Source organism: Aquila chrysaetos, chromosome 6, assembly GCF_900496995.4.
Source record: "Aquila chrysaetos chrysaetos chromosome 6, bAquChr1.4, whole genome shotgun sequence".
Classification (NCBI taxonomy): domain Eukaryota; kingdom Metazoa; phylum Chordata; class Aves; order Accipitriformes; family Accipitridae; genus Aquila; species Aquila chrysaetos.
Window position 1 is genome coordinate 50,640,861 of NC_044009.1, and position 17,607 is coordinate 50,658,467.

The following is a 17,607-nucleotide window of genomic DNA, read 5'->3' on the forward strand; positions in this document are numbered from 1 at the left end:
TACCTTAACTCTTGAGATAAGAAACAAAAGGCTGGTTGGCCTGGAAAACATGATCTGTATAAAAACGATAATAACTGAGATGATTTAACCTAAAGGGAAGAATAAGCAGTAGTAAGTTTGTACATAGATGGTTGGTAGCTGCAAAGGAATTGCTCGGCGTGTCCACTTCAAACAGAATAACTAGTAACAGGCTTGAACTGCTGAGAAGGAGATTTTGGTTAGACATTAGCAAAAAGAGCCTATACAGATTGTGGAAACTCCATCACCGAAGATTTAAAGAGCAAGTTAGACAAGTATCTGTCATGAATGATTTAGGTAGAGTTGATCCTGCCTCCCAGCTATATTTCCTATATCTATGCTCTTCCCTCTCTACTTGTATTGTTAATTCATACCTTGTTTTTACCATGGCTAAAGTGAGAATATTTTTGTATTCTTACTTAACTTGTAAATGAAACACATTCAATATTCCTGGTTGTCATATCGTTTTCTGAAACTTTGGGCATCTAAGAATTCACTAAGTATTTTAAAACAGGTACAGTCTTCAGTAAAGCAAAATAGTGGTTTCTCTTTATGTATATATTTAATTTAGCAAATAGCACACACGTTAATATAAGCATTTTTCAATGTGTCACACAAAAGACAAATTAAAAAAAGGATAAAACCTGAATGGAATGAGTAAATGACACTTGCTAAAAGCACTAAAATACAAAATCAAACTGGCATCAGACATCTCAATGCTGAAGAGTAGACTTTCCCTCCTCCTATTTTTCAGATAATGCTGGTGAAAAAAAGAAAAAAAAAACATCTTGCTAAGGAACACTACCCTTGACCTAATTTAAATTGAAGATTAAAATGAAGATGCAAAGATGAAAACAAAGTAGTTTTGGTCAATGGACAAACAACTATTCATTTCCATAAAGATTACATGTGAATTTATCTACAGGATCTATTGCTTTTCATCAGAGATGGCTAAACCAGTCTCGGAAATAAGAGACAAGTGAAACTGCAGTGCAAACTGAAAACTACTCAGAAAATTTTCCTGAGTTTTGAAATAGTTTGAATGACGTTCTTGGGGCATTTCCAGAAATAGAAGTGCCCAGTACTCAAGTACAGCAAAGAAAGCAAATATTCCTGCTGCAGCAAAATCAAAAATAGTCATGGAGCTTTCAAAACCTCCTATCATCATTTCTTTAACCTTGTCCCTCTTGCCTGTGTGAATTCTCAGTCTGCGTTCCTCCGATCCACCCAAAGTGTTGGCATCAAGCACAATTAATGGCACTTTAATGATGCAGTCGTAGCCACACAGACCTCCTTCAGCTGGAACTACTTCAAATCAAGCTCTCCATCCTTCCTTTCTAGGCTTTTCAAAGCCTGTCTCACTTTCAGATTTTTTTCTGCTTGCCTAACACATTCCATTTTGCAGTCAGTGCTGAACATTGTTTCCTTCCTAGTTTTTTCTACTCATATAAAAATAATAATTTTTTTTTAATTGGCTTTTATCTATACAGACCATTATATTTAGATTTCCTCTGTTATTTCTACATACCATATAATCTGTCTCCTTCTTCGTACCTACCTCATCCTTCCCCAAACTAGCTTGCTACTGCTTATAGTCCAATCTATCGGAACATAAGCAATAAAGTGAGACAATGTATTTCTCCTATTTTTTGTAACGTGGTCTACAATAGAAGTTACACATCAGAAGTGACTATTAAAAAATCAGAATCTGATGTATAAATCAGAAAAGTGTCTCAGGTTTTTTGTTTGTTTGTTTGTTTTTAAATTCCTCTTTGTACTGTTACTCCGATTGCAGCATTTGCTTCAGGAACTGCTTGTTGGAGCCTACTACCCATGGTATTTAAAATTATATAGATTAAGATGAAGTTTAGAAAAAGTTAAGCTGATAATTTGGTCTCTAATCACCTAATACAAAAATCCCAGTGTTTTATAATGACATCATACATAATCATAAGGCAAAATGGAATGCCATGTATCTGTTTTGCACCATTTCCCTGTCTTATTAATCAGAACATATTTCTGTATCTCACTTTTTCTACTCTGTGTAGATAATTCAATACATGTAGCCCCTTTTATAATTCATGATGTATCTCAACTTCAGGTTTTCACTATTCTGTCAGCTCATCAATAAATTCAGCATAAAATTGGTTTTCCTTATTTGTTATATTATTTTAGAGGTGTGATTGGGTCATAACTAATTCCAAGAACCCACAAGAAATTTCAGTTACGGTGCAATGGTACTTCAATCATATATACTAAAGACAAACATTTTTTTACATTCTCCTCTTTTTGCTCAAAATTTTTAAGGATCAAAATGTTTCTCGTGAGCAAACTTTATTTCATGCTCATGTACAGAACTTATTACATCATTGGCTGTCACTATTGCTTTACTTCAACCTCGCGTAATAATGACTACTGCAGCCAGATCACGTAGGCATATTATTTGTCCCAAACATTTCTAGCAAACAAGAGACCCTGATGTCAGCCCAGCCCAGAGAGGTTTTAGGGTGTCTGGGCTGGCCATCCAGACACTTTCTTACAGCTCTCATCCGAACCCTGTTTGTGCCCAAACCCCTTACAGCATCTGTACAGACTCACATCCTTTCTCATAGATGGGGGCTGACTGTTAGCATGCAAAAATACCCAATGTGTGGTTTCTAAATGAAACTGCTGTTCCAGTCTGAAAAATACACTTATTTTTCATAAATCTGTTTCTGTTGAATGTATACCCACCTCGCCCCCCAACCACGAATAGGAATATTCCTCCCAGCATAAACTCTTTGGGGTACAAACTACGCCTGCATCTATAATTGAAATTACCTAGCACACTGCAGCATTCCCCAAAACAAAATAATAATATGCAGACTGCAGAATGTGCTTCTCCAGCATAAAGCATCTGGTTTCACAGTTCATTAGAAGTTTCTTTTTCTCTTATGGCTTTGTGGATAACTTTATACATACTATTTAGAGCCAACAGTAAATTGGCATTTCCAAAGTCACAGTTTGAACACTTTTCAAAAGCTACGGCAGACGCACGTCGTGTTGGCTTTATCGACTTATGCCCCGCTCCCCTTACTCTCCTGATAGAGTTTCCTACACACAAGAAACTGATGTTTTCAGTAAACTCGTGCGGTTTGCTTTTCACTCTACCTTTTTAACCATTTCTTTTATACCCTCCATTACAGGCTGTTCAGCTTTCTGTGCTGGGCAACACTATTTATGCAGATGACTGAGATATCCATTCCTGGAGTTTCATGAGTTCAGGCTTGCCTTCTCTCCTTTATTTAGGAATAAATAATGTAGGGAAGCCCTAAACATGGGGATAGATCTGATTTACCCCTTAGCTCTTAGGTATACTATGTTTCCTCCAGTCTTGATGCTTTTAGCAGACGGTCTCTCTTACTGTTAACCACGTTTTAGGGATCCCCTGTTAGCAGCTCGCTCTCTGCAAACACAACCGCCGCCTTGCAAAAGCAGACCACAGGGCTCCACGGGGTTTTGGGGAGTGATCACAGGGGTGATGTGCTATCTCCCAGATACCTACTCACTCGTGTAACATGGCATTAATTAACTGGGGGAGGCGGGGAAGGTGTTCATTCCAGGCTGGGAGTAAGCCTCATACTGGCCGCACTGCCTCCCTCCCCGCAACCTCATATTTGACTCTGGTAGAGCTAGAACCGATCTGAATTCTTCAAACAAATTCAAACCAGCCTTTGCAAACGTGGGGGTTGAAAACAAGGCTTTAACACAAACCAGCTTGAAGCGTAAAAAAACCCACCCGGCAGGCTGCCAGGGCGACCGGGCTCTTCAGCCAGCCGAGGTGATGCCGAGGACCTGGACCAGCGTGGCATTAGCGCAAAGTCCCCGAGCATCCCCCATCCGCCGCTCCCAAGCGGTGGCCACAGCCAGAGCCTCTCGCCATCCTACAAAACTGAGACGGGCAAATTCTTGCTCCGTAGGAAAGGTTCAGAGCCTGATTTTGTCTTGGTTTTGTAGCACTACCACCTTCCCCCACTGGTTTGTCGGTGTTTTCTGACAGAGCACAAAGTCAGCTTTGAAGCTCTGTCTGATAACAAGGCTCTGTCTTCCAAAATAGTCTAGATTATTATATAAATGACTCTTCCCTTTCTTTATTTATCACTCCTCTAATTCTTGTGTGATCCGCAAGCTTTAAGAGGAAAGGGTTTTTTCCAGATCATTACTCATATCGTGGAAATGCTTTAGGCCGGGACTAGATCCCTATGAGACGCTGCTGAAAACATCCCAATTACTTTTTGCAATTAGTTTACCAGTTTTAAATCTGTTTAATATGGGCTACACTAATTTTTTATATCCTAATTTCTTGTATTGAAATGTCATGCAGTACTAAGTCAAGTATAGGATTTTAAGTATATTATGACAGCTCAGTAAGCTTTATCAGTCCCTTAGCTCAGATCTTTGCTCCCAAAGTCTGAAATCTTGGAGCTAGCTGGCTGTCAAACTTTTCCGTATATCTGTAATTTTTACCATGACCAGTGCCAAGACTCATCCTTATTTGAAAGCAGTTCAACCAGTGTCTTATATACAAATCACATGAGGGATGATTAAATAAAATAAGTTAGGATTTATCAAAATTCAAGTGTGGGGTGGGCTGCTGGTTTGGCTTGCTTTCTTTTTCACTGTTTTTGTCCTGTTTGGGTTTTTTTAAATACACCATCCTGGCAGAAACTATTCCCTCTTGGGAAAAGACCCTTCTTCAAGAAGATAATTTAAGTTCTTTTCTTACAACAAAACCACTTCCAGTTTCAAAGGAGTCCACCTTTGAAAACAGGTGTCACCAAGCTAATAACTATTTCTGACTTAGTCAAGGGGTAGGAAGGTCCCTTCCAGGCAGATTTTTAGATGCAATTAGACATCTAAAGATAAGATTTCTCTCTCCTAGGACTCTCTAAAGAGTTTAGGTGTTTAATTTCTTTCAACAAATCTCTAACTAGCAGGAAAGCCCTTTTGTTGTGATTTTTTGGTTTGTCTATCACCAGATCATAGCAGCTCACAATAAAGGCCAGAGGAGGGATGAGCTGGGAACCTCAGCCCAGGCAGCTTTTCATAACCACATCTTACTATTTTTTTCTTCCTTGTATTATTAATTACATATTAAACCTGTCCTCATCCGAGTACCAAGGATCACATAATGCTTTAACACCACCAGAGATGCTGTAGCCTGAAAGTCTGACCATCTGACAGCACGTGATTGCGAGCATCCCCTACGGGAAGGAATGGCTCTATGGCAGGGTCAACAAATTTATATGGGAACAGGCAGTTAAAATTTACATTTTTCTGTGTATTTAAATGGCTTTGTTTGAATGAATGACTTCTAGCTTCCAGTGTTTGAGAGCTGCACATTAGTTTTGGTGGTGGTGTGTTTGTGGAGCTGCAAAAGCACAGGAACATTACAGCAACACTCAGATCCGTTAATTCCATTTATGCTTATTTTTATGTATATTAAAAATGTATATGTGTGTGTATGTGCAAATATAACAGCTTTCTATACCAGTTTCCACAGTTGTTCTGTTTTTTCCCTATTTTTCTGTGAGTATAGTTTGCTCAACTAAGAAAAAAAAATAAAGTCACATGATTTAACTAAGAAAGGTAGATATTTTCACCAACAGTCTGTGTGTCCAGGGGTACTGCACTAACACTAATACATGTTTCCAAGGGGCAGTAAGTGTCCCCATTCACTCCAGGTTCAGTATTTCCGTGGTTCTCTTCATCTTCCACAATACTTGTGTGTGGTTTGTGGTACAGAGTCAGTTCTAGTGCCTCTAAGTGCTCAGCCAAGGATATATCATTATACTTGCAGCAATTAGATTTGACTTTAAATCAGCAAAATGGAGATTTCTCCCAATCCCATTTACGATATTCTTGGAGAAAATAGGTATGCTTTCCAATCTCAGCCTCCCTTATGCTCCATTATTATACAAAATGGGCACCAGAAGCTACGCATAACTATAAAATGATTATGATTTATCTGGGTATTTTGTTCCTTTAATATATTATGCCAATTGTCCTAATTTAACTAAGTAATTCTTTTAATTTAACTTTGGGGTTAATCTTGCTTTAAGAACACTTTTTGCTGAACAGTAAGACCACACTCAGTTGATGCATTTTCTTTCCTTTTTAGACCTGAATGTAACCTTTTTAAAAAAAACAACAAAAGTTTCTAGTATATCATGTGATCAATAGATACAAGTACCTTCATTTTTTAAATTAGTCTAAGGCTATTTTCCTTTTACTGTTGTATAAACAGGGAATTGAAGGGTAAAATAGTTAAAACTTAATGCTATAGTGCTAATGTGGCTTTTAAATCACGTCAGCAGCAATCACTGCATTATAATTAACAATTTATTGAACCAGCAATAAAATGAACATCACATTACTTCTTAAAGCAGCAGAATAAAATGGCTAATAAATAGCATAAGCCAGACAAATTGCAGAGTAATAGAAATTTTCTTAAGATTTATAGTGTGCAGAAAGATGGATGTGCTATTAGTAGGAGCTCCAATACTTGACAAAATTCTTTTGCAAAGACATAGTTACCATGCATGTCAGAGTTCACAAGTCTAAGTGGTTTATCCAAATTTCAACTCACTGCTATTACAGTGGAAAATACTCATTACAAGGTTTTGTAACTGCAAGCAATGTGTACATTTGCCAACATTCAAACTGCTACTGCCAAAAAGATACTAAAATATTTTATAAACTGTCAAATAACAAGTCTGCTAGCTTAATCTGAGTCTATTTTATACTTCACAGGCGGTAAAAACTCCTGGGCCTGATCCTGAGGTCTTCACTCAGGCAAAACTTTCCTTGGCTTCAACATTTAAAAGTTACCAGGAGTTTCTGCCTATGAGAATGGCTGGATTGGGCCCGACGTTACAAGGAAAATTCATTAGGGAAGAAACATAGATTCAGTGAAGCTGGAAGCTCAACTAAATACCTCATCTCTATCAGGGCTGGGGTTACTGACAACGAAACCGTGTTGAGTTTTAAATGTTCCTGCTGTTAAGTTGTGTTGTGATTCGTCATGTCAAAGTGTCTCTCTTATGTTCTTATTTCAACATAACAGATGCAGTTTTACATGACATGTCACAACATGGAGCATCAACTGGAAAGAGTCTAAAAGAGCTCTTTTTTTTTTTTTTTTCCTTTAAAAAAAAAAAAAAAAAACGACAAAAAACCCACTCTGCTTTTCACTGAAATGTGTGGCAAGGGAACTTGCTATGCAGATTTTGTGAGCAGACAGTACATTTAGTCACTGTAAGGAAAAGACTTTCAGTCTTCGGTTTTAAATTGAAATATATCCATCAACTAACTCATGTTCAGATTTATTTTACATACAAATTTTAACATGAAATCTGGAGTTATCTGAGGTAATTAGCTGCTAAGACAATAGATGCTGATAAACACATTCATGTCTTTAACAATGCATTACTCTCTGAACCTTGAAGACAAATTACAATTAACTTACCGGTTAAAGGTGTTGTCAATTACATGATGAGATTGCTATTTTGCCATTTTCCAAAAAAAGCAGTTCTCCTAATGATGGTGCATTTCCAAGAGACTATTGTACGGAGGAGCATCTTCCACCTATTCTGTCGGAGACCACGGGGTGAAGCTGAACGGACACCATGAACACGCATCCACGCACACAGGAGGAAATTACTGGCTACAACCTATAGTCATGGTGCCCGTATACATTAGGTACACTAAAACAATAATAAAAAAAAGCTGGACCAACACAGCTGTCTGCTTAAATGGGTAAGCACCGGTCTAGCTGCACTGAAGTCATTATTTACAGTAAGTGAGACTTGGGAGTTCGGTCTCCACAGACCAAGCAGGATTTTACTAAGCCTCCATTCAACAGAGCTGTGAACAGAAGGAGGTATTTCTGCCTTTATTAATTAACTCCTCGAACAGGGAGCCCCCAAAGAAACAACAGCATTTGCCTCCCTGAGACCCGTAAACTTTTCTCTGCCCTCCATCCCCACTGAGCATGTTCAACAACCATGTTTCTAGCTCATCCCACACCCAGAGCTTTGGAGCACCAGGTTTTGGAGGTGGTTGAAACACATCGCTTGAACAGGAGCAACCACGTCTCTCACCTGAAGATCCAGAGAAACCCAAATGAATCTGAATATGCCAAAAATGTAGATGCAGCCTCACATACTAACAGGACTAATGCTCATTAAAATGATACCAGACGTGCTGGGGTTTAGTTCATGTGACGAAACACCACAGCATGTAATTCAGTACGTCATGTTAATATTCGTAATTTCTGCAGTGGAGTGGGGTACCGTTCTTCATTAAAAAAAGAAGGCGGCATTGCCAACCCCAGCTGAAAGTTCACATATTGCAGAGTGCTTCATTCACCCAGAAAATCAGAGAAGGTACAGAGAGGCATAACTCCCTCTGGCAGTAGACAGGAATAAACCAAAGCCATAGGGATGTTTTTTTCCCTAACATTAGTTCAGCTGTAATTCATTGCTGGCAGCAGCTCTTTTCATTTGCACAAAGATACAAATTCTTCTATATCAGCTAAAAGAGCTACCAAAGCATTCAATAATCTATTGAACATTAAAAAAATGCTTGATTAAGAAAGTATTTAAGTTGTAAGCCTTTCCCTTGTTTATATTTAAAGGATTTGCGATCAAGGTACATTTCGTGACACAATGAAACTGGGAATAATAATGGTAAAATGAATTAAAGGTATTTCAAAAGAAGGTCTGTTCTAATGTTTTGAGGGTAACTGTTATAAAGAACTACTGAGAAATTTGGGCAAGTCTTTTATTCCATGTCCAATCCACCCTCTCTAGTAGAATAGGTGTGTATTTGAGTAAGACCCTAAACTTTGGATGATTGTCCAACTTGAATTCAAGAAACTGTGCCTGTGTACCACAAGTAAAAACTAACATTTAGTGTGAAAGGAATGGAGGAGTGATACAAGGAATCTAAAAAAAAGTTAAAAATAAAAAATACATCACAAAAAATTAAAAATTCCATAATTCCATCATACGCAATCTGTGTCTGTGTTTTACATCATGCTGAAGATATGGCTTGGTAGACCAAAGTTATTTTGCTGCATTGGTCTTAAAAGGAACAAATACCAAAAAAACCACATCTGGTGGAGTTTTGCTAAAGATAGGCACCTTCAGGTCAGTCAAGTTAGCTGGAAAGTCACTCATATAAAAACAGATCTCCCTGAAATTCAGATACTGCCTACCTTTAGCGGTACCAAACATAGCAAAATGTCAAGGTCTCTCAACACGGGAAATGTAGATCAGCATGGAAATTAATTAATTCCTTGCATCAACTGAACCACACCAAGTTCTGCACTGTACTCAGCTTGGTTCAGGTTTTAGTGACCTACTCACAACAGCTCAGCCTTCCCTGAACTTAGAAAAATTTGAGAGCTTTTAGATCTGGAGGGGTATCATTTGTATATGTGTATAGACACAGACACACACTTATTTTTTGGAGACATATATAGATAAAGAAAAACTGGTTGTATATGAAGTGTAAATACTAATTGACACAGACAACTGCATAATCTCATCTCTGATCTGTGTACATTCTCATCACTGTCACAGCTCTTTCACCGGCTGTGCTGCTGATACCCAACTAAATCCATAGGTAGTGCCCTGTTTATGCCTCAAAGTTGGGGAGAAAACTAAAAAAGAAAAACAGAAAAAAATGTGGGGTGGGATATGCTTATTTAAAAAAAAAAAAAGCTTTGCTATACATATCTTCTATAAATATGTGCAGATACCTACAGTATTCTAGATTACATCTAAAGAACATTGTCAGCTTCTCATTTTAACAGGTCTAAGTGGCAGGTGAGAAGGTAGGGGATGGTAATGACCTGCTCAGTAAAGAACAAGATGCCTCTCTTCACCTCTGAAGTTACATCTGGGATCGTGACGCGCTCCTGACCTTGTACAGCAAGGAGCAAAGCAAAGGACGCTGGGGAAATTGTTTTTCCTGATTACCTCTGCAACTACAAAGGGCAACTGAGAACTCTGGGTCCATAAAAGTGATCCAAAAGAGAGAAGGGGACAGATGTTGCTGCAAGATGACAGCCACCTGATCGCAGGTGGGTGTAAGACTTCTACACAAACTACGGGTGCACCTGGATCATTTTATTGCAGTTTGTGCACGTAGATCATAACATACCGAGACTGTTCAAACTAAGCCATTCTTTTAATCAAAGTCTGTTTGGAAGCAGTGTATTCAGCTGAGCCTGTATGCTCCATTTCTTTTAAATGTGGATCGCTGCATGCGGCCAGGGCTGCTGGTCGGCATGCAGTGGGGTAGAGCCTAGAAATTACAGGGAGTTCCCCCGTGAGGTTTGCTTTCAGGGTTTTTTTGTTGTTGTTTGCTTTCCCCCCAAAAAAACCATGCACATAGAGACAGTAGACAGGGATCAAGGGTGAGAAAGCTCAGCATCCCTGAATTAGATCCTCTTCCTTCATTCTGAGCCTTTAAATACATTCAAGTCTCATATCCAGATTTTGGTTGGAAGCTTGCTGTTTTATATTAGTCATAATGAAAATATATGTTCATTGGATAGGTCTGAAATTAAGAGACACCAAACATCAGAAGACTTGCAGTATAATCAGGAGAGGCCAACAATGTTTTCCCAAACTTATTTCCTAAACAGAAAAAGCAGCACCCTTTGGGATACGGAAAAGGCGATAAATAAAAGCCCCAGTGGTACATCAAAACACCAGTGCAATCCTCCTGCATCTGTGCAGGCAGTGGAAAGTATATGTAGCTGTCTAGAATTTCATAGCAAAAATATATAGATAACTGCATCTGACTGCCTTTCAAGCTCTCCATTACTACATGGCAAATTTCTTTAATATATTTTTATTGGCAAACTAGAAGGCAACATGCATTAAAGTATGCCCCAAGCCTGTTTAATCAATGGGACAGCTTCCATCTTCAGAAGATGGCATTAGAAATACTTAGGTACTTGTATAAATAAATGTGAATATGGATCACCTTTTTTGTTTGGGTTTTTTGTTTTGGTTTGGTTTTTTACTCCTAAATATGTTCTATGTGCAACAAACTACAGCTTAACAAGTTGGCAGACAGATATTGGAGGCATGAAAAGGTATGGCAAAGCACTATATTTTAGATCATAGCTAGGAAGCCAAAAGAAATGAAGCAAAATGAGAGTTTTGTGTGAGCTTATACTAAAGAGTTTTGTTATCCCGTGATATGTTCGATAAAACTCTAACACACTGTACAAACTAATAACAACAATTCCAGTGTCACAAGTGGCTTATAACAAGATTAAGGTTTTTACGGCCACGGCCTTTAGCAGCCGACGTCCACGCACAGAGCTGTCTCTTTGGCCATCGCAGTATTTATTTTTTGAGCCATTGTAGATGGTCACAGGGTGCTGCGTAGTAAAACCAAAGGAAATATAGAACTTTTGTGTCTGGTTTTTACATCACTCATTGTTGCCACAACTGCATGGATTGGCATCGCAAACCTCAGAGAAACAGCACACATTTTCCAAAGACCTCAAGCTCCCCTATGATCAATGGGACTCTGTTGGTTAGCTCTAGAAAGCAGAGTTGATGCAAAATAATTTCCACAAAAGCAGAACACCTTGTAATTTTGCTTACAGAGAGCATTTTACTACACATTAGCATATCCAGAAAGACCTCTTAGACTACAGACTCTCAAGCTAAACGACTGTACAGAGCACCATTTCTCCAAAGCATAGCATAACAAATATCAAAGATATCATGGAATTGTCTTATGAAGTATGCAAATCATAAAGACACACCAAAGGAGTACACTGGGGAGATGAAGGTATAAATCTCAGCTGAAGGTTTTCTAATACCCACTGTGGTAACACAACCAGTATAACGCTAAAAAGAACCCCATGTTGAACATTTCTTATTTTGGGTTCTAAAGAGTTACAATTTCTTACCCAGTTACAATTTCTTACCCAGTAAAGTCAAAGGCTCTACCAAAGCTGCAATTTCTAGTGAAAAAAAGTCGGAGACTGGGATCTCCAAATTCAGCATAGACGTACTTAATTTGCTATAACTTAGCTTTCTGTTTGAAACAGCACACTGTGCCCTGACAAGTACCTCCTAAAGGGGCATACAGAGGACATTTTATCACAAAAAAAGCTATTGTATAAGTGCCTTATAAAGTCTAAGTCTCCTGTTGATCTTACTCCAGATGAAAATAAATAACTGGGGGGAGGAAGGGGAGAGGAACTAGCAAAAATGTTTATTAAAGAAGAAGTTTGTGTTAAGAAAGCAAATTTTTATAAGATATAAGTTCACTGAGGCTTTGAAAGAAGGAGGTGATTTTTTAAGATGATCAAGTGATAGATTGTCTTAGTAAGAATTTTTATTAAATCTTATTAAATCTGCCCAAATAATTTTAAAAACTTAACCAGGACTCTCACTTTTTTTTTTTTAGTTTAGACAAGTCAGCTATTTCTGATGTTAGCAAGTTTTCCTTATGCTGCCATCTTGTGCCCCTGAATCTCAGCTTACTCTAAAAGAAGGAAGAAAAAAAAAAAGAAAAAGAAAAACCCCAACATATATATTTCTGGCCTTCACAGCTCTAAAAATACCCTTCAAAATATAAGCAGGACATACAAGGTATAAAAAAAGTTTGCCAGTGCCCACAGATAGGTTGAAATAACAATTCAGATACTTATGAACCAACTCAATGTTAGGGGAAGGGGGAGGTTAGTCTAAAATAGCATCACACTTTTGTTGTCAACTTGCAATATTTTCATTTTTAAATGCTTTTTTTGCTAATAATATTCAGTCTGACAGAACCACAGAAAAGAGCAGTGCACCATGAGGAGTCCGCAGGAGATGGCCCATCTCAAGTTAACACAAGCAAAGTTCACAAGAAAAGTTCAGCAATGCTCTGCTGTTATATAACTGCTTTTCTTTACATTTCAGTGTTTATCCATAGCCAGCTAGATTCAAAAGTTGTTTCAATTATGTATTTCCCTTCACACTTACCTTGGCTTTCAAACTCCTAACCTATTAATTATACCCACATCCCTATTGTATCATAAAAAGTTCACCCACCATCATATTTTAGTAAGTCGTACCAGATCTTTCACTAGTGCCTTATCTATTTTTCCAAAAGGAAACTATTCAACTTCAACTACTGAAAACAAAACTGCATCACTGAATTCACCTAATGCATTTAACTAGTGGTTATAGTAATAGTTAATAGAGAGAGCTATTGAGTTATTTTGAATACGTTTCATATTTCATGGATAAGAATTTGTCTGACCAAGGTCCCCAAGGCTTTGCACAAGGACTAGTGCTCCATTACGTTGGGTGCCATAGAAATGCGACATAAAATTCAGTCCCTATTTCAAAATACAAGAGAGGGATATGGACAGCTGGATGCGAGCCAGTAAACTGTACTGAACCATCAGTAGTACACATGTGACTGACTTAACCTTTATTAAATTTCCCTAGACATTTCAGAAAGGTAGGAAAAGGACTGTTTTAAAGCAGAATTTGAAGGAAAACACTGAGATAACATGAAAGTTAAGGGATGATAGGACACACACAGTGCTAGTTAATTTATTATGTGCAGAAACAACATCAGGCTTTGTGTTCCAATGCTTTAGATCAATAAAAGCCAAGCTGTCTTGTTTTGAGGACAGTAACAACAATGTGACCAGAGTGCTATAACATAGCATTAATAATCAGTCTGACTAGTTGTAGTAGTGCAAGTAAAAGGAAAGATGGCTCCACAGCATTACTGCCTCTTCCTCCTTCTACCTTTCTCCTATGATAGTACCTTTTTCTTTCCCTGTCCTGGCAGAAATGATATAAAATCTATAACTCCTATGAAAGAAACTTTTTTTTTTTAACCTGAACTACGTGAATTTAATCTTGCCCTCTACATTCTATCAGTGTGCCAAAAATTCAAGACAACTTCCTTTTCCTGTTTAAGTTCCCCCTTTAAAGAACAGGCACACGCATGCTCCTCACTGTCCACCTTGTATAACTTCTTCACTCCAGAAAAACCCTAAAAATCTCCCAAATCCCCCATGCTCAGAACCTCTACCAAATGATTTTTGAAAGCCCACAAGGGTGGAGAACCTCAGAGCAGAGCCTCCATGCACCTGATGCCACCATCCAGGTGGTGACAACACTTGCAGAATTGCACGGGCTCCGTCGGCAGCTGCCCTGGAGCAGCACTGCTAAGTCGTCGGCTGCTGGTTACACCTTGAACAGTCAGCTGCCGTGATTTTTGCTCAGCAGTTCAGCCAGTTGGACACCCACCTGGCAGACCACCCACGCAGGCTAGCTTTTATGTACTGGTTTCCCATCTCTAGGTTGCTAGAAAGCTGGCCTATGTGTTTTGGTGTTGATCGTAACAGTTGTGCAGAACACGAAGCCCATACCTAGCTCTTGCTACATAAAGGGTGGACAAGCTTCCACAACCCTTCCCTGTGTTCCTGATAAATGCCAGGAAATAAAGGTGATTTTTCTATCAATGCCTATACTTGCATATCCTGTTGAATGTCTATCGGGAGATACTCTTTAAGAAAAATTAAGTACAGAAAAAGATGCTACAAGATACCCTCATTTCCAAATGAAATTTGGAAAGAAATGACCAAAGTGGACACAGAGCTACAAAGTTTTCCCAGACCCACTAATGCTACAAAGAAACTGGAAAGGATAACATTCTTCCCTCTACTCCTATCTCTGACCTTCATAGTACAGACTTTTGGTACAGAATAAAGCTAAACCAAAGGAGTTAAAGAAATTCTTTTGTAGACGGTACAGGTGCCTCGAGCACTACCCTTCCTGAAACAGATTTTACTCCACCGTAAATTCACAACTTTTGCACTTGCTTGAAAAGCCAGAAATAGCTTAATATTTACTAGCATAAACCGGTTTATTAGGAATATAAAGAATATGTATTGGTTCTGGGCCCCAGTTATTGTACAATAATATCAGACTGCTAAATCTAATCCATAGTTCACACCCGAGAAGCATAAGGCAAGATGTCTTGTTCTAGCCAAGAATGAATAAAGTCACCAGGGAAACATACCCAAACCAACAGAACTTCAAATCATTTTCCCGATTGCCTATACGCATATATGACACAAAAGGGAAAAAAATTGCCTTGGATTGGCAATATTATCACTTATATTAATTTAAACTATTGAACAGCACATCTAGTGTCAAAAGCATGAAATGTGGTGTTTACTTCTCATAGGATTTCACAGGAGCTTATACTGGAAAAGTAACTTGCAAAGCGTGGTGAGATTTCATTTAGTCAACTTCAGTTCAGATAACTACATCAGGAAAGTATTACGCACACTGAAATGGACTACAACACACACAAAAAAAGAATTTGGCAAAATTATTCACTGTACATAAGAAGAACCCAGATTTCATAAGTAACAAAAGGAATGGCAAACACTGATACCCATTCAGCACTACAGGTGCAGCACATCCTTAAAAAAGGAAAAAAAATTACAAAAAATAAAGGCAACATTATCCTCATTTATAACCCTGCTTATACCTACCTCTGTGGGTGCATAAAAGAGGACATATCATGAAATCCAACCCAGCCAGCATACTAATCCCATGCCTTAATGCAGACAGAACACCGTAGGTACAGTGGCTAGCTTAAAAGCAATAGCCTAAATGCCTCCCTGGCAGGACTAAGCTAGCTCAGCAGGTGAAACCAATACTGCTTCCAGGTGGTGGTAGTGGTGGTGGTGCCTTCTGGGTGCCTAAATAAAGGATGACAGGAAAAAAAAACAAAACTGGTGTAAACAATAAAGAGATGGGGGATCAGAAAGCCACTATGTTTCAGAAATTTTTGTTTAATGATATTTCACAATAAGGCCAGATGTTGCTCACCCTTATCAAAGAATCCAGGCCAGTTGCTACATCTGGGATTCAGGATTTTTATCTATTTTAATTAACTGTCTGCATTACTTTCTGTTTATTGGGTATACCACATTGAAAGTTAAATTTTTTAAAGAAAGGAGGCATCACCTCTTGGAGATGGACAATTCCTGCAATGGTTTCATACTTGCAACCAATGCAAAGGTCAGCAAGCTGGGAACCATCAGCTACACCATTCCTCTCTGCTTGTTCACGGTGGTCCCGTGCAAGGGACGGCTTTATGGAAGCAAAGGAAGGAGTAGATGTGGGTTCCTCAAAGGCAGAGATGAGTCGTTCCCTTCCTATGGCCTTCGCCCCACCACAGGGAAACAGAGGGTTGGTTGTTTTTTTTTTTTTTTCTTTTAAGAGGAATAGAAAACTGGGAGGGAGAAGTCATTCAGCAACAATCCAGAGAGCACAGGGGGCTTCCACGTGAACTGCAGAGCCCTCCTAAAACCACCTTCAAATGAAAGGACCTTTCATGTGCAACCAGAAGGGTTATATCACGCTAAAAAGCCACCATTTCTTCAGAAGGACAGAGCCGTGGAGCCCGAGCAGCGTGGCAATTTGGGGATAATTATAGGACCTTCTGAACCACAGCCGAACCTAGACACCCGGCAGGTTGGTGGGTAGGGGTGTGCGCATCGGGGATGGGGTCCCGCGTCAGGCTGGCCTCTGAGCTACGAAGATAAACGTCCTGAGTCAGCCGCCACTAAATAAAGATGGGACTCCACCGATTTAAGTGGACGTCGGGCTGGAAAATATGTCACTACGTGTCCAGACGCAGCTTTGGCGCAGTCCGGAAAGGTTTCAGGGTCTGCGCTACAGGCACCTCCTCCGGCTCCTCTTACGGAGCTGCAGCATCCGACAAGGCCATCCATCCTGCAATGCATTTGGGAACGAGCTTATTCTTCGGGAGGGTATCTGTGAGCATTTTAATTCTGTTAAGACCAAAATAATGCTAAACAAGGATAATAGTCACAAAAAGCTCCCCCTCCCAAAAGAGTCCTAGAAATCCTAATTTACTGACTGGTAGCTAGTTTCACTAAATAGAAATACAGTAATTTAATAATCTTAGCATAGCAGTTTTCAGTAAGGAAAATTAACTAATTCATTATCGCTTATAATTTGCTGAGGCATAGCTGCCATATTTGTAAAATCAGCAGGTTCAGAAAAAAGCAAGTTTTTAATGAATGTTCTTTTTTTTCCTTCCTAGATACATAAATGATACAATTACTTAGCTCCCTCTAGTGCCAATTTCTAAAATAAATTTCCCACTAATGACTGTATTCACCAATGTAATCATAGGAGCAAATTAAAAATTCACTTGGCAATAATTAACTAGTGAACTCTCAAAGGATTTAGTAAATTGCCATGAACTAAAGCAGAATTCAACTAGTGTCACAATTACAAAGAAAGGTCAAATGTAGGCTTTTTGCAATAACAAAAATATGACATCAATGTTCAGACATTGTGTAGTTTGAACAATCGAGGCACACATGCCAATAAAGAATAGCAGTCAGGGAGCAGTGATAGCAAATGCAGTAGCTCTATCATTCCTCTGACATTTCCAATGCCATTATTAAAGTTGCATTCATTTTTTTGTCATTTGCAGTCTTCATTTCTAAGGCTC

General features: G+C 38.8%; 1 long non-coding RNA gene across 1 annotated transcript in view; it reads right to left on the bottom strand.

The window, feature by feature from the left end:
• LOC115343193 overlaps positions 1 to 15,811 on the bottom strand; it is a 62,831-nt gene extending 47,020 nt beyond the window's left edge. Inside the window, exon 1 of the long non-coding RNA XR_003924022.1 lies at positions 15,608 to 15,811. This is a non-coding gene — a long non-coding RNA (uncharacterized LOC115343193). The remainder of the gene's footprint in view (positions 1 to 15,607) is intronic.
• Positions 15,812 to 17,607: the final 1,796 nt, after the last annotated feature.